The 14,241-nt window shown below is 34.9% G+C and overlaps 1 non-coding gene across 1 annotated transcript; it reads left to right on the forward strand.

The window, feature by feature from the left end:
* Nucleotides 1-13,936: 13,936 nt before the first annotated feature.
* TRNAS-UGA (transfer RNA serine (anticodon UGA)) lies at nt 13,937-14,017 on the forward strand. The gene has a single exon. It is a non-coding gene; the product is annotated as a tRNA-Ser (tRNA).
* Nucleotides 14,018-14,241: the final 224 nt, after the last annotated feature.

The following is a 14,241-nucleotide window of genomic DNA, read 5'->3' on the forward strand; positions in this document are numbered from 1 at the left end:
TTTGAAATATTTTGCCGAGTCACGACCGATTTATGGGTATCACCGACAACTTTGTACAACATCGATTGAAAAGAGAACGGATTACTCATGAATAAAAAGGGTCACGAAAACAAGAGAGAAAAACCGATACTGACAACACTCGGCAGCATTGCTTGAAAAGATAAACAGAAAACACATGAAACGAGTCTTGGGACCCCATTCAACATTATGAGTAACTGCATGCAAATGGAGTGCTCAAGGCAATTCCTATTTCATTTCACACGCCTCCCTACCCCTATCTACATGGACCATCCTATAACTCACACCAACATCATGATTTTTTTTTTACAAACAAACATCACCAAGATCCTGAACTTCAGAGTTCCTACCTGGTTATAATACATATATATATATATATATATATATATATATATATATATATATATATATATATATATATATATATATATATATATATATATATATATATTGTGTGTGTGTGTGTGTGTGTGAGTGAGAGAGAGAGAGAGAACGGTAACTCTAGTTTTTCAGTCACTCAACTATCTAAAGATCGTAAAAGCAAATAGTTGGTTGAGAGAAAAACAAGAAAAAAAATGTGAACAAAGCAATATTAGTAGTAGTGGCATATAATATCTTTTTTAATAGTTTTTTTGGTTTTTTGTTCTTTCGATTTCAGAATAATTTTCTGAAGAATAATTTTCTAAAGAACAAGATATTTGACGGACGTAAATTATGTGATGGTTCAGGAAGCTCAAGTTCTCTATTAATCGCTTAATTATGTCCCACTTATATATAAAATTGGTTTGGTGGCAAAGCCTCATATCGTTTTAGACCGGCGAGGAATGATTTTGCCCATTAACTTTTCCCTAGTTTCCAGTTCAAAGGAGTAAAGATAGTGAATTCATAACAGGTGGCTAAAATTAAGTTACGCATGACAACCACTTGCGGAGACAAATTAATCCAAACTTTTAAATCCATATCTTCATCGAATGCTCAATGCTGAGCAATATTCAATCCAGTCCTCAAGGCAAAGCTGAAAAAGATGTGGTGACTTCTGCAAATCACAATCATCTGATTATTGTTATAACAAGTGCTGGTGATTTGTAAAGGGTGTCAAGGGGAAGACTTTTAAACCAAGCTCAAATGCTGTCACCCTCCGCCTTGGACCGCTGCTCCCGGATTTATTACTTTGACGGTTTGCCGCCAAAGAACAAAAAACACAATAACTTTAGACAGCGCCGCCAGCATATTGACACTACTCTTTTGAATTGCAAATGGTGAATGCGTGACACTTTAGTTAATGTATCGTTTCTTACCTGCCCAAAGCATATCTAAATCCCAAGAATGAGGAAGATAAGAGAAAGACTTTGGCCTTTTGAACGTTTCTCTTCCCTGCCTTTACCTTAGATGGTTGCCCCTCAATCAAACAGTTGACGTTTATGATTGGGATGTCAGTATATCTAATTTGGGTTGGATATTTGACCGAACTCTTTTGAAATAATCAGATGGAAGAAAATTTTATATCCAATTAAGAAAACAAATCGGTTTAGATACGCATAAATATCTGATTAGATTCAGATCTAATTAATGTTTAGATAAATATTGTATATGTAATTCTCTTATATTTTGATAATAAGCCAAATTCGGTTCAAAATTCAGATTTGGATTTGGATATGAATGTAAAAATCAGATTTGAATCGGATTCATACCTTGAAATTGGATTTTAAATTTGAATATGGCTTTTCTTTATTTGTAGCTGAGATTTGGATAGGACTCGATTATAACTTACCTTCCAATATATGTGACAATATAATTTAGTTCTATTTCAAGGAAATTCTAAATTGATCATTTTGATTTTCCACTGTGAAAACTTTATATGTACTATGTCATTGTCTTTGGAATTTCTGAGAATGAGACTTCCTACCAAATTTTTCCAACCCCACTTGGACTTGTCATCAACAAAATGATGCAGGATTTTGAATTCTCCGCTCTTCGTGCGTCAATTTTCCACGACCAAATTTTGTATGTTCAGGCTTCTTCAAACACCGACCGAATTTCTTTTGTCCACTCCCCAGCAAACACAGCGACATAGTGCCAAAGCTTACCGGCCAGGTCAATAAGGTGGGCTCGAGCCAAGTGCGGCTGAGTCCGTCAGCATTCGAGGGAATCAACGAGCTCGAGCCATTTGACTCGGGCTACCCGGCGGTCAGCTTGGACTTCTGACTAAGTAATAACCCAACTTGCCAAAATGTGGAAAATGTGGCCCAAATATATATAAATATGAATTTAAATAAACATATTTATATTGAAAAGGATATTTTATATTGAAGAAGTCCTATCATCATTTTCATATGATCCATTACACCCAAACCCACTTTATACTATTATATTTCCGTGTAGAGATAGTGGCGTTGGCACGCGTCTTTTTCAAATCATTTTGAATCTTTAAGATAATTTACGGATATGATCTGGTGAGTAATTTAGTTTGAAAATTATGTTAAATTTGACAATTTTAAAGTTTAGTGATGTTTCATAAATCCCAGGACAAAAATCAACGGCCCAAATAAAAAATTTAGCTGTTAAAATCTTTTTCTTTTTATTTACCTTAAATCAACATATAATTTAGAACAAACATACCGTGAGAACATTTATGTACTTGAACAAGAGTACGTTTATGTACCCAAATCAAAATATCATTTTCAGCAAGCATAGAATATTATATATATATATATATAATGTCGATTAGGTTCATCTATGTATTTATATTGGAAGCTTGTGCCCCTTGGTTAATATGATGTTGTATCCGTGGATCGGGCGGCGTTTACAATACAACGTTGCTACTGTCCGGACATATGCACGAATAACCGTTGTAATTTTACCCTTCTGCTGTTGTCCGACATTTTAAAACTTTTTTTTTTATGTAAGAGTAAAAATTAACCAAGTACCGTGTTTAAAAATGTTAGAAAAAATTTGATTATGAAAATTTCATGTGTATATCCGACTCAAGATTGCTAATTTTAAAGCTCTTTAATTTTTTTTAATGCATAATTTCAAGCAAGTGCCGTAAGGGATGTAAATAGATCGGAAATTTGTGTTCCAATGGTAATTGGATTCAGCTTCTGAATTCCGGATCCAACTAAAATCCAATAGAAATGAAAAGGAAGATCTCCGTGAGCCATCCATTCAATTCCCCAGATATCATCAGTGCGCCGTGTGATTTGTGGCGTTGGCCGCAATGAGTGGCGTTAAATCGGCGATTACGACCCAGTTACGCCGTAACGGGGTTTTAGCTAACATCGTTGACTGGAGCGGATATTAATCGGCGATTTATTCACCCAGTTCCGTTTCACGGACTCTCCCGCCTGCGCCCCCAGTCCGGGAGCTTCCGGTTCGGCGGCATTATTTCAACGGGGTCCACCGCTGACGTGCCCAGCCCCTAAACTCCTCTGCACCGTCCATCGCGAAAAGATGGACGGTACTGGTGTCGCTTGGGCCCCACATGCTGCACTCGAATTCCCTTTCGTGGATCAAGTTATGTAATCTGATGTGCCAGAGGTTTGGATCTAGTAATTCAATTTAGATCCGATATAAATTCGGATCAGAAACACCAAAACCTGAATTTAGTAGAGGTTTGATCCCTTTCTAGGATGAACTTTGAATAATGATGAGTCAAATTTGGGCCAATGATGATGCATTTTTTGGGTCCAATTAGAGACACATGCGCCCGCTCGTGCATGAAAGAAATTTAAAAAATGGAAAAGAAGGCCATCCTGTTGGTAAGCGTAGGGTTTATCTCAATAATTATGTCTTGTCTTCCAAACAAGAGGATTAACGCTCATGATGGTTTAAAAGGTGACCCTACAAGATCACATCCCTTGGGAACCTCGAAAAGCCGATGACACAAAGCGCCATCCATATTACTTTGTTATCGTGATTTGAAACACAAGAATATTTGCCTACTCTTGTTCATATAAAAATTACTAGACATATATTAGGCTTTCATCTATTGGGCATGCGATACTGGTTAGGGTTTTACATAGTGACAAAACTCGAGTGCAGTTTTCATTAAGGTTAAGAAAATGAAAAAACTGGTGAATTAAGATCTGACGATTCTTGCCATGGAGCCTTTTTTTTTTTTGTTCTAAGAATTCAATGATATTGAACCTTATTGGCAGTACAAACCAGCTTAAATTTGGTAATATTCAAACGGTATTATACTTAATAGTTCTAAAAAATAAAGCACATTTTTAAGACGCGAAAGCAGCCCTGGACTTAAGAATAAAGAAAACGAAAGAAGCTTGTGGGTTCTCTTTGTAGGATACAAATTTTTCTAATTCACGGGGCAACCAATTCGGCCAGTTCTTTGGTATGATCGCCTCGGTGGGACGATTCATTGTCTGCGTGGGAATGAGCACGAGCACATCTTGCTTCATCCTTTTCGGGACATTTCTGTTCCGAGTCCTGTTTGTGCGTACGGGGAAGTGTAGTGTGGTGTAGGTCCCGTTCCAAGCGTGAGGACGGCTTTCCTCGGCTCCGACTGAGCGCATTTGGTCATGCGTGCGTGGGAACACAATTATTGTTCCCCTTGACCAAAAGCCGCGAGGCCTCTGTCTCTGCATGGACCCGTTGGCCGTTTGCTACGGAACGGGACTTCTAAGACGTTCTCGCTTGGTAATTCCGCTGTGGACCCCACAGGTGCGTGCAAACAGCGAACAGCAACGTGGCATGGAACGCCTTCAATATCATGCTTCTAAAGTTTTCTTTGCCCTTTCTGCATTCTGCCAATTTGGTGGAACGGATGCTCCATACCAGCAACTTAATTTTCATTTTCCTACCTATTTATGCAGATGACGTGTTTGTTGTGTTGTTCGTGGAAGTCAAATATTTCAAGCCAATAATAAAAAATAAATACATTTTCTGGGGGTTTTGTGTTGTGTTGGCAACTGCCCACACCAGCCTCTACGGCTCTGCTGCTACTGTTTTTCAGGCAGTTAAATCATGCATGGCAAAGTTTGAAAGTGGAGGCAAACAGGAGCTCGAGCTATTATTTAAACTTGTTTGAATACTAGGAGAAAATTGAGAGAGTTCGAAAGAGCAAAATGTTACCCAAAAAAAACTCAATAATAATAGTTTTTAATAATATTCCTCGTTTTTATCTGGTACTTGAAAAAATAGAGGGAAGGGTGGAGGCTCCAATCCTCTTGTCGATAAGTACAATCAAATATTCCTCCTGCTCACTACAACTAGTTTTTAGCAACTTTAATAGGTATTTGACTCAAGACTACCCATCCCACTGCCATGAATCTTGTTGGTGCAGTGACCCATCAAGCAATACAAACTTGCAAAATATATGAGATCATATTCAGATTATATGTTTTTTCGAATATTCACATATTCGGATTCAAAAACTAATAAAAAAAAGTCATATCTGAATATAAATCCGAATCCAAAATCTGATTTTTATATTTATATCTGAATCTAAATCTTAATTTTAAACTGGATTTTGTCAATTTTCAAAATTTAATAGCATTAGATACAGAATATTCATCTAAAAATGTATGATCCAAATCGATATTTGAAACCGATCAAATGTCATTTATTAAATCGGAATTCAATCTAATTTTTTAATCGGATATTAATTTTTTTTCCATATCCGATTTTTTAGGATCGATTCCGTAAGATTTCTATTTGATTCAAATCGAATGGCTGAATTTGGGTTGCTTTAGTTTAAAACATGGACTTTTATGCTAAATGTATCAACTAAGAAAATGGATAAGATTCCTTATTTTTTTACTGTATAATATTGATTGTACATTTATCTTGATGTCAATAGACCCCATAAAACTTTATGGCACATGAGTTTAAAGGAAATGAATAAAATAGCATACATAGATTTAACTCTAATTATGAGTATTAACCAAGAATCCTTTAAAAAAGGTGAATTTTAATGTTGTATTTATGGAAAATTTACCAGAGAGCCTTTTCCGGATATGTAATCTGAGCAATTGAGATTTTAAAAACTTATCCACGCGGAATTGTTTGCATTATCTATCTATCCATATTAAAAAGGCAATGAACATGGTCTGGGTCATGTTGTTAAGAAATAAAATTAAAATGTTAAGCTCATAAAATTTTCATGCATTGGAGTTTTTTATAACTTCAACTCCTTTTTTTATTCATTAAAACAAATGTGGTAACAGCTGCATCTAACCACAACCTGATCCACAACCCCTAATTAAAATATGAAACATATAAGAATGATCTTTCCGGATATGTTTATGTAAGATCTATGCCATATATATATATATATATATATATATATCCACACTGACCCGGTCGTTGAGGGCATGCCAAAAAGTTGGCGACTCGTCCGGCCCCCTGCCTTTGGGTGCACGCAAAGGAACCAAAGCTAGAAGAGTTACGGGCATCATTGTTCAGAACAAATGGCCCACGTGAAGAGGACTTGCCTTGGCCCCCGAGCGACTTGCGCCTTCCCCACGGAAACGACATCCCACGCAAACGGCATCATTCCACAACTACCGGCAAGCACCGACCTTCTTCAATTAATTAATATTTAATATTTTCCGTAGATGCTTTCACATGAACCACACGTATTGGATGCATTCCGGCGCTAATGCTGATCAAAAGTGTTCTCGTTACCTAGGGGGACTTAGATTGAACCAAACGTGGGACATCGTCTACGCATCTAAGTGCACTCCAGCATCCGCCATAGATCCAATATATGGATAGTTATATCCATTTTTTCGATATCAGATGTTTGGATTCGGATTCAAATACGAATAAAGAAAAGTCATATCTAAATCCAATCCAAGAACTGATTTTACAATCCAAATATGATCCGGATCCAATTTTTATATTCAGATCTGAATCCCAATCCAAAATTTAAACGAGGTTTTGTCAATTTTCAAAATGTAATAGCACTAGATACAAGATATTTGTCTAAAAATTTACTCTAATTTGAACCCGTATCCAGTCAAATATTTATGTGTATTTGAATCCGATCAGATGTCATTTATTAAATTTGAATATGATCTGATTGATTAATCAAATATTTATTTTTTTCATATCTAATTTTTTCGAACCAATTTGATCAAATATCCTATTCAAATGAAATATATTGACATTCCTAAACCTTGTGGGTGAAAAGACACAGCGCTTTTTTTGTCTAAAGCAAAGGAGACCACATTTGTTCTTGGACTTCATACAAGTAAAATTATAAAAATGCCCTTTTGAGTGTAAACTGTGTCGAGTTTGTTTTTGTAAACCGGAGGCTCACAACTTGTCAACTTGGAGCTTTGCACGGACACCACGTTTTTTTTTCATTGGTCAAGTCATTATTTATAAAATAAAACCACACTCACACACACATATATATATATATATATATATATATATATAATAACTAAAATTTAAAAGCACATTGTTAATAAACGGCCATCTTGTGCGTGCTAATGATGTTTATAATGCGACAACAACTTTCTTATAGTGCTTTAAAAATGTTTGAAGGTGTTTTAAGCGGATAGATTTTTAACCCTTTTTTGCTTTTCAATTGAAATGGCTATGTTTCATCAGAAAAAAAAAAAAAACTAATGACTACATAAATACATATTTTAATTATAGAAAATAGTATGTGACTTGCATGTTATTGAAATCGTGCATGCAATCACCACCAATAAGCCGCAAAAGAAGAACCGAGTTATCAACATGACTTACAAACTGTTACTGGAAACCATGTAATATGGATTACCTATTATTAATATATGACAGATTTTTGGACATGGCTAAGTTATGTTTTGAACCGTGTCTAAGTCTGTTTTGGATCGGGTCTAGGTCACATTTATATTGTTAATTTTCCAAAAGATTGATGAGATGTAAGCATTATAATTTTTTGAAACAGTTGCTTCTTAAATGTAATTATTTTTTTTTCAAATAGCACAATTATATTTAACTTAAGTGTCTGTGAGGACAGTGATTAGCACATCACGGGCAACATATTCTAATCTGCCAAAACGAATGATGAATATGAACACAAAATGCTTTGTGTCGTTGCCAAAAATATAAAAGCGGCATCTTGCTTAGACCCATTGTCATCTTCTTCGTGGCATCATTATTTTTTAACTTTTGCCTTTGAAAAAATATGAGCCATCAAGTTATTTGTCAACAAAATCATGGCACCTTCGAAGACAATGTTTTCTCAATTGTCCTTTCCTTTTTGGTCGCAGGTTCAGAAATCACAAGATGAGGAATCCCATTACTCGCGATACTTTGGACAATGAGTCGCATTTTGTGGCTGCAAATATTCAAAGGCTTCAAGGGTGTCCACTTTCACGTGAAATACTTCCAAAACACTCGCTCGCCTTATTTTTCTTTTCTTTTGAGTCTAACCAATCACACCTTGTGAATGTTCGATTAAATAATAAGTAAACCTTTCATTTGGAGAAGAATTTTAGATTTCGAATTGCAGGAAAAAGGATATTCTTTTCTTTTTCTTTTCTTGAAATTACTTCCAATGTTAAATGTTGGAGAGGAGAAGGTTAATCTTTTCTACTCCAACCCTAAAATCACAGTAGTTATATCTTTATTTCACTAATGAGGTTGCCAAGAAAAAGAAAATAACATGATCATAAAGCTGACTCCAGAAATTTTTTGTTATGAAGCATTGTTATAAAAATTCTCATTTTTGAAAGGGCACTACATATATAAATAAGCAAATAATTATAAAAAATCTATGTAAAAATAAATACAAATTTTGTCATATATATATATCAGATCTAGTCATGTCGAATGCCATATGTCTAAAATTTAAACTGTTGTTGCTGAAAAAGTATGTTGTATTTGCATTAGTGACAGTTTATAGTGCACAAGGGTTTATGGTGGAGTTAAAATCTGCCAATGTGAAAAGTTTGTCATTAATAAAGTACCGGAAATCATTGGTGCACTATAAACTATCCCTAATGTTTATGTAGGCACTATGTTTTGGCAATAGATTCACAATTTTTAGCCATGCGGTGCAACATCTGGCATGCAAGAGATTTTAAATCCCTTAATTTTTATAATCAATCAAAATATTGCTCTATTCTGCAAGGCCAAATGAGGTACTTTTGCCCTCGCAGATTCTAACTTAGTTAGTGAACACGCATTTGACAGCCACAATAATTCGTTATTAGAATCCGCAGATATTAAACATGCCATCTTGCTCGAGCGAATCATCAAGAAGAAAGTGATTGATATTGGAGCAAATCAAAAACAAAATGGTACGAAGAAGACGAGTGCTCGGCCCCATTCAAGGGTTTGGACAAGAACCAAAATAAACATTGTTTGCCCGTCGACATTACCATTCTTTCTTGCCGCTCTAGGGTCATAATAGCATGCGTCTACCTTACTTTTTAAAATCAAAGCATAAATCGGCCCGAGCCAATGCACCAAACCCTCTTGGGGCTTTGTGTGCACCTTACTTCAACACTAATTTCTCATATGCCCATACCATTCAAAATCAAATACTAACAAGTAAATGTGTTTAAGTAAAATTATACAAAAATGAGTAATTTCATATACTAAACTTGGTGGAAATCATGTAGGTAATCAATTTTCAAAAAATGAAAATTAAGTTGTAAATACATGAGTCAAATTGTTTTCATCTACGGCTCAAAATTTATCTCTCTCTCTCTCTCTCTCTCTCTCTCTATATATATATATATATATATATATATATATATATATATAGATATATATATATATTCAATGTTGCTGGATCTAAATAGTTGTTCAGTAGGTAAAATTTAAAAATTCGTTACTAAAAGGACCATAAATCATTGGTAAATCTACCATAAACAATTGCCATACCACATATTATTAATATATATGAGTGTGACTGTGTGTGTGTGTCTGTGTGTGAGAGAGAGAGAGAGAGTGTGCCAGCTTGGTAGGTAAGAAACCGTTAAATATTAAACTTGTAAGAAATCATCTTAGTCGTTTGATTTTTTCAAGGTAAATGGTTGAGAGAGTTGTAATCAATCTCAAACGATTAAAATATTCTTTTTATTGTTTTTCTCTCAATATCAATCTTAAAAAGATTAATAATCAAGATGATTCCTTATTGGTTAGCAATTAAGAGTATATATATATATATATAAGCAATTGTAGATTTTTCTAAAGCATTTGAAAAGCAAACGAAGGGACAACGACAAAGAATGTGTGGATATTATAAAAAAATCGTGAGGATCTGATGGTTGGACGTGACTTTATTTGGCGAAAAACCTGAAGTCAATTAATTGGAAAATATCCTTTCCAAATTAAATTTATGTAACAAAAACTTTCGAGGTAACTAACTATTCTTGCAAGTCTGGTTTATGAAGTTGGACCAAAAAAATGGGTAACGAGTGGAATTTACCCAATTTGATAACAACTCCATTTGGACTAAATCCGAGTCCTTTACATCCCTTACCCCGTCTGCATCTTCTACTACTGGAACCACCGTTGGATCTTCTCTTCTTGGACCGCGAAAGGTTTTGGATAAGGACTGGACGGGCTCAGCGCTTGTCTTGGGGTTCAAATGAGGCAACCCAGCACTTCAATTATTGTTGATAATTATTCGCAAATGACAAAGTAGGTGATTATATTTCTCTTTGAAAAGATATGTTTTGGAAGGTTGTGAATGGAATGGAGTCTCGATATTTTCTTGGCGATTGAGCAACATAAAATAATTTAAACAAATTTAAAATTTTGTAACAAAGTGAAAATGGTCAAGTCGATGACATTGACAGATTTCATTAGTTTTAGATGGGTGCGACAACCCCTTATTCCCTATAGTAAAGGGCGTGGGCTTATCTTGGTGTCTCATAGTGTCGTCCATGCCATGCTTCAACTTGTGTGTTGGTAATCTTTTGTTTGTACCACAAAAAGAATACCTTAGTGAATCGAAACATATCCTTCCCACAGATCATTGAGCATAATAGACCTCTTCCAGTCTGAACCAAAAAGTTATATATATATATATATACTAGATAATTAAAACCATAGTCATAGAAAACACATTTTTCTCGAACAAAAAGCGAAAAAACGTGATAAATTAAATTGCCGTCGAAAACTTGAAAAAAATACTTTTTTTACATTTTGTTTCACTTTTGTCATTTTTTAATGCCAAAAAGCTTTTTTTATTTGTTGAAAATCTTCATGTTATTAGTTTCTCATTTATTTTATTTTTCTCTCATTTTTAATTTTAAGAATTTTTAAAAATTTACCATTTTTTTTTAAGTTTATCGTATTATACCTGAGAAAAAACCTCACCATTTAAAACTCTGAAACGTCATTTGTGACTATGATTAAAACTACCCTTGATCATACCATAAATCATTTCTAATACTTCTAGCATGGTATTTTAGCAATAGCTTTTAACTGTTTTATCATCCAACAATATCAGATAGCCGGTTGATTTTAATTCACCCTCAAGTTTAAATCATATATTGCTTTAAAAACACACTTTAACATAATAAAATTTAAACTATTTTATAGATCAGTTGTATGGTCATAGGCAAGCAGAAAAAACGTGTAGGGTCTGTTTGAGTGACAACCTACAATGTCATTTTTGTGGAAAAATTGTGTCTTGCCTCTAAAACGCCATTTTAGGTGTCTCTAGCTCATGTCAAAGGACACCCACTGGCCATCTAGTGAGTGGCCAAGCTTCCTTAGCCTATCTGGGTTTTGTCCCATATTCAATTTTGATGAAATTTATTTTTCAAATAAGCTTGGAAAACTAGGTTTACCCCTAGTTTTAATACTATCAATGTATTTACTATATTTTCTCAGTTTTCTTATCTAAACAAAAATATTAGGTTTCAAAAGTGAAAACCTGGCTTTTTCTCGTCATCTAAAACACACAAAGAAGGTCCCAAAGACCAATTAAAAATTTTATTTTTTCATGAATTAGGTTTTCGCGGAACCGAAATGAAGGTGTCATTCAAACACAACAACAGTAAAGTATGTAATTTCTTTATTACAATCCTCATAAACCATGTTGGAAGTTTCTCTTTGAATGCAAAAGAAAAGTTGGACTAAAAGGAATATCTTCCTCTCATTTTTTCATTTTTTCAAAAATCAGTTTAAATTAATTAATCATGCAGAATGATATGGTGCATATATATATATATATATATATATATATATATATATATATATATAAAGAGAAAGAAAGAAAGAGAGAGAGATTGTTGTTAGTGTACCTTGTCTTCATCTTTACTCAAGATCACGTTTATTTTTACTGTTTATTTGCTTTCTCTTGTGAGCGGTCCGAAGTCCGGACCCCTTTTTCCCGTACGTACCTGAACTGACTAGATTATCTAGCGTGTTTTTTAATACAGAATCTCGACCGTTGGATCTGCCTCTAGGCGTTGTCACGTGTCGAGTCATTATTGGATGCATTGTGATCTACCCACCATAAAGCTGCTTGCCTCCCTCACCACCTAACCTAGGTACATGATTCCGACCAAATTACTAAATTGCCCTTAAAGTCTTGAATTCTTTGTTTACCACATGCCTGTGTTTGGGGCAGAGGTGCAAATTTTTCTCCACCTTGAGCATGAGCAAGAATCAAATTAATGACCGAATTTTCATCGATATGTCACGTCTTGCCACCCATACGAATCAAATTGATGACCGGATTTTCATCAAAATGTCATCTCGTCCAACTACATTATGTGGTAGAGTCCAGCTTTTTTTAATTAAAGGGCACTCAAGTCACCGATAGTATGAAGTGAGCACCTCATGCAACTTTTAGGTAAACACTATATAATTTGTAATTTTCTGATGACAGTTTTGATTGGCCTATGTACCTCATGTATTGTCATGGTGTTCCTAGAGACAAAGCATGTAGATTAGAGTAGGGGGTAGAGTCAAAATTTTTTTTTATGAAGTATTAAATATACAGTTAACAAATTTTGAATCGGTCGTTAGCCAGTGACACAGGCCTTATAAGGCTAGCCCATATAACTGAACCCAGGTCCAACCATTGAATTGGTTTCAAAGTTAGCTTGCACCGGAATGTACCACGTATCTTTGCCCTTGAAGTAGAGAAAGGTAACCTCACAAAACTCTTGAAATTTTCTGATTTTCCATGGCAATCAAGTTCTTGGTGTTCATTATCCAGTCCTTTTCACAGGCATGTATGCACCTAGATAATGAGGGAAAATAGTGGGTTGAGGAAAGGGAAATTGAAGAATTTACTTTACCATTTCAAACAAGGGAAATGGTTTCTTAGGAGAAAATTTCTTTAAGGCTGCTGTTTTTGTTAAGAATATCACTCATTTGTTGTACTAAAGTTTAGGACACCCCCTTTTGGCACCCTGCTGTAAACCTCCCTTTAGTTCTTTTAAGTTAATTTTTCTCATATTAGAGAGCCGAAAGTAATCCCCAAGAAATTTCTCTTAAAACTACGATTAGTCAATAATGTTTTTTTTTTTTTCCATACGGGCCTAATCAATCATAAGTATATGACACTAACCACAAATCTGTGCTAAAATTTTATGAAAATCGTGGCTATTTTTAACTGGATATTCCCAAAGAATAGCGGTAATTGGCCATTGATGAGATTTGTAAACCCAGTTGAGAAATTTTGAAAAATGTAGATATCCTTGAATAAAATAGAAATTTCTCTGCTTCTTGAAATGCACACTTCTTCGTTTACTTATTTTGAGAAATTTACACATAATGACCCAGCTTTTGGACACGTTTAAAAATAGTGGATTAATGATTGAAAAATTAAAAATAGCTTCTCGAGTGATAAAATAAATCATAAACGCATGCTTCGTAATGAAAAATATCAACATATGGTTAAAAGAATTTTTTTTGCTTTTAATAATGAAGAATAAACTACATATAGACCCGTTCTTAAGTGAATCACGGCCACCGTCATTTAACGGCAGTCGATATGTCCGAGTGGTTAAGGAGACAGACTTGAAATCTGTTGGGCTTGCCCGCGCAGGTTCGAACCCTGCTGTCGACGTTGCCTTTTGTCAATGTCACCCATATAATCCCATCTCTCCCTCTATTTAGGGACTGCAGTTGAGTCGTTCACACACAACCCGTTTTCTTTCTTGCATGTGTAATGATGTGAGAAAATGGGGCTCGTCAGACTCATTATCTCACGAATGTGCTCTACTATGATTCATTATCATAAGCAGCGCCCACCCTCCAGCTTTCCTCACAGTCTAAAACAACCACTGTCAA

Source organism: Nymphaea colorata, chromosome 5 (assembly GCF_008831285.2).
Source record: "Nymphaea colorata isolate Beijing-Zhang1983 chromosome 5, ASM883128v2, whole genome shotgun sequence".
In the NCBI taxonomy this organism is placed as follows: domain Eukaryota; kingdom Viridiplantae; phylum Streptophyta; class Magnoliopsida; order Nymphaeales; family Nymphaeaceae; genus Nymphaea; species Nymphaea colorata.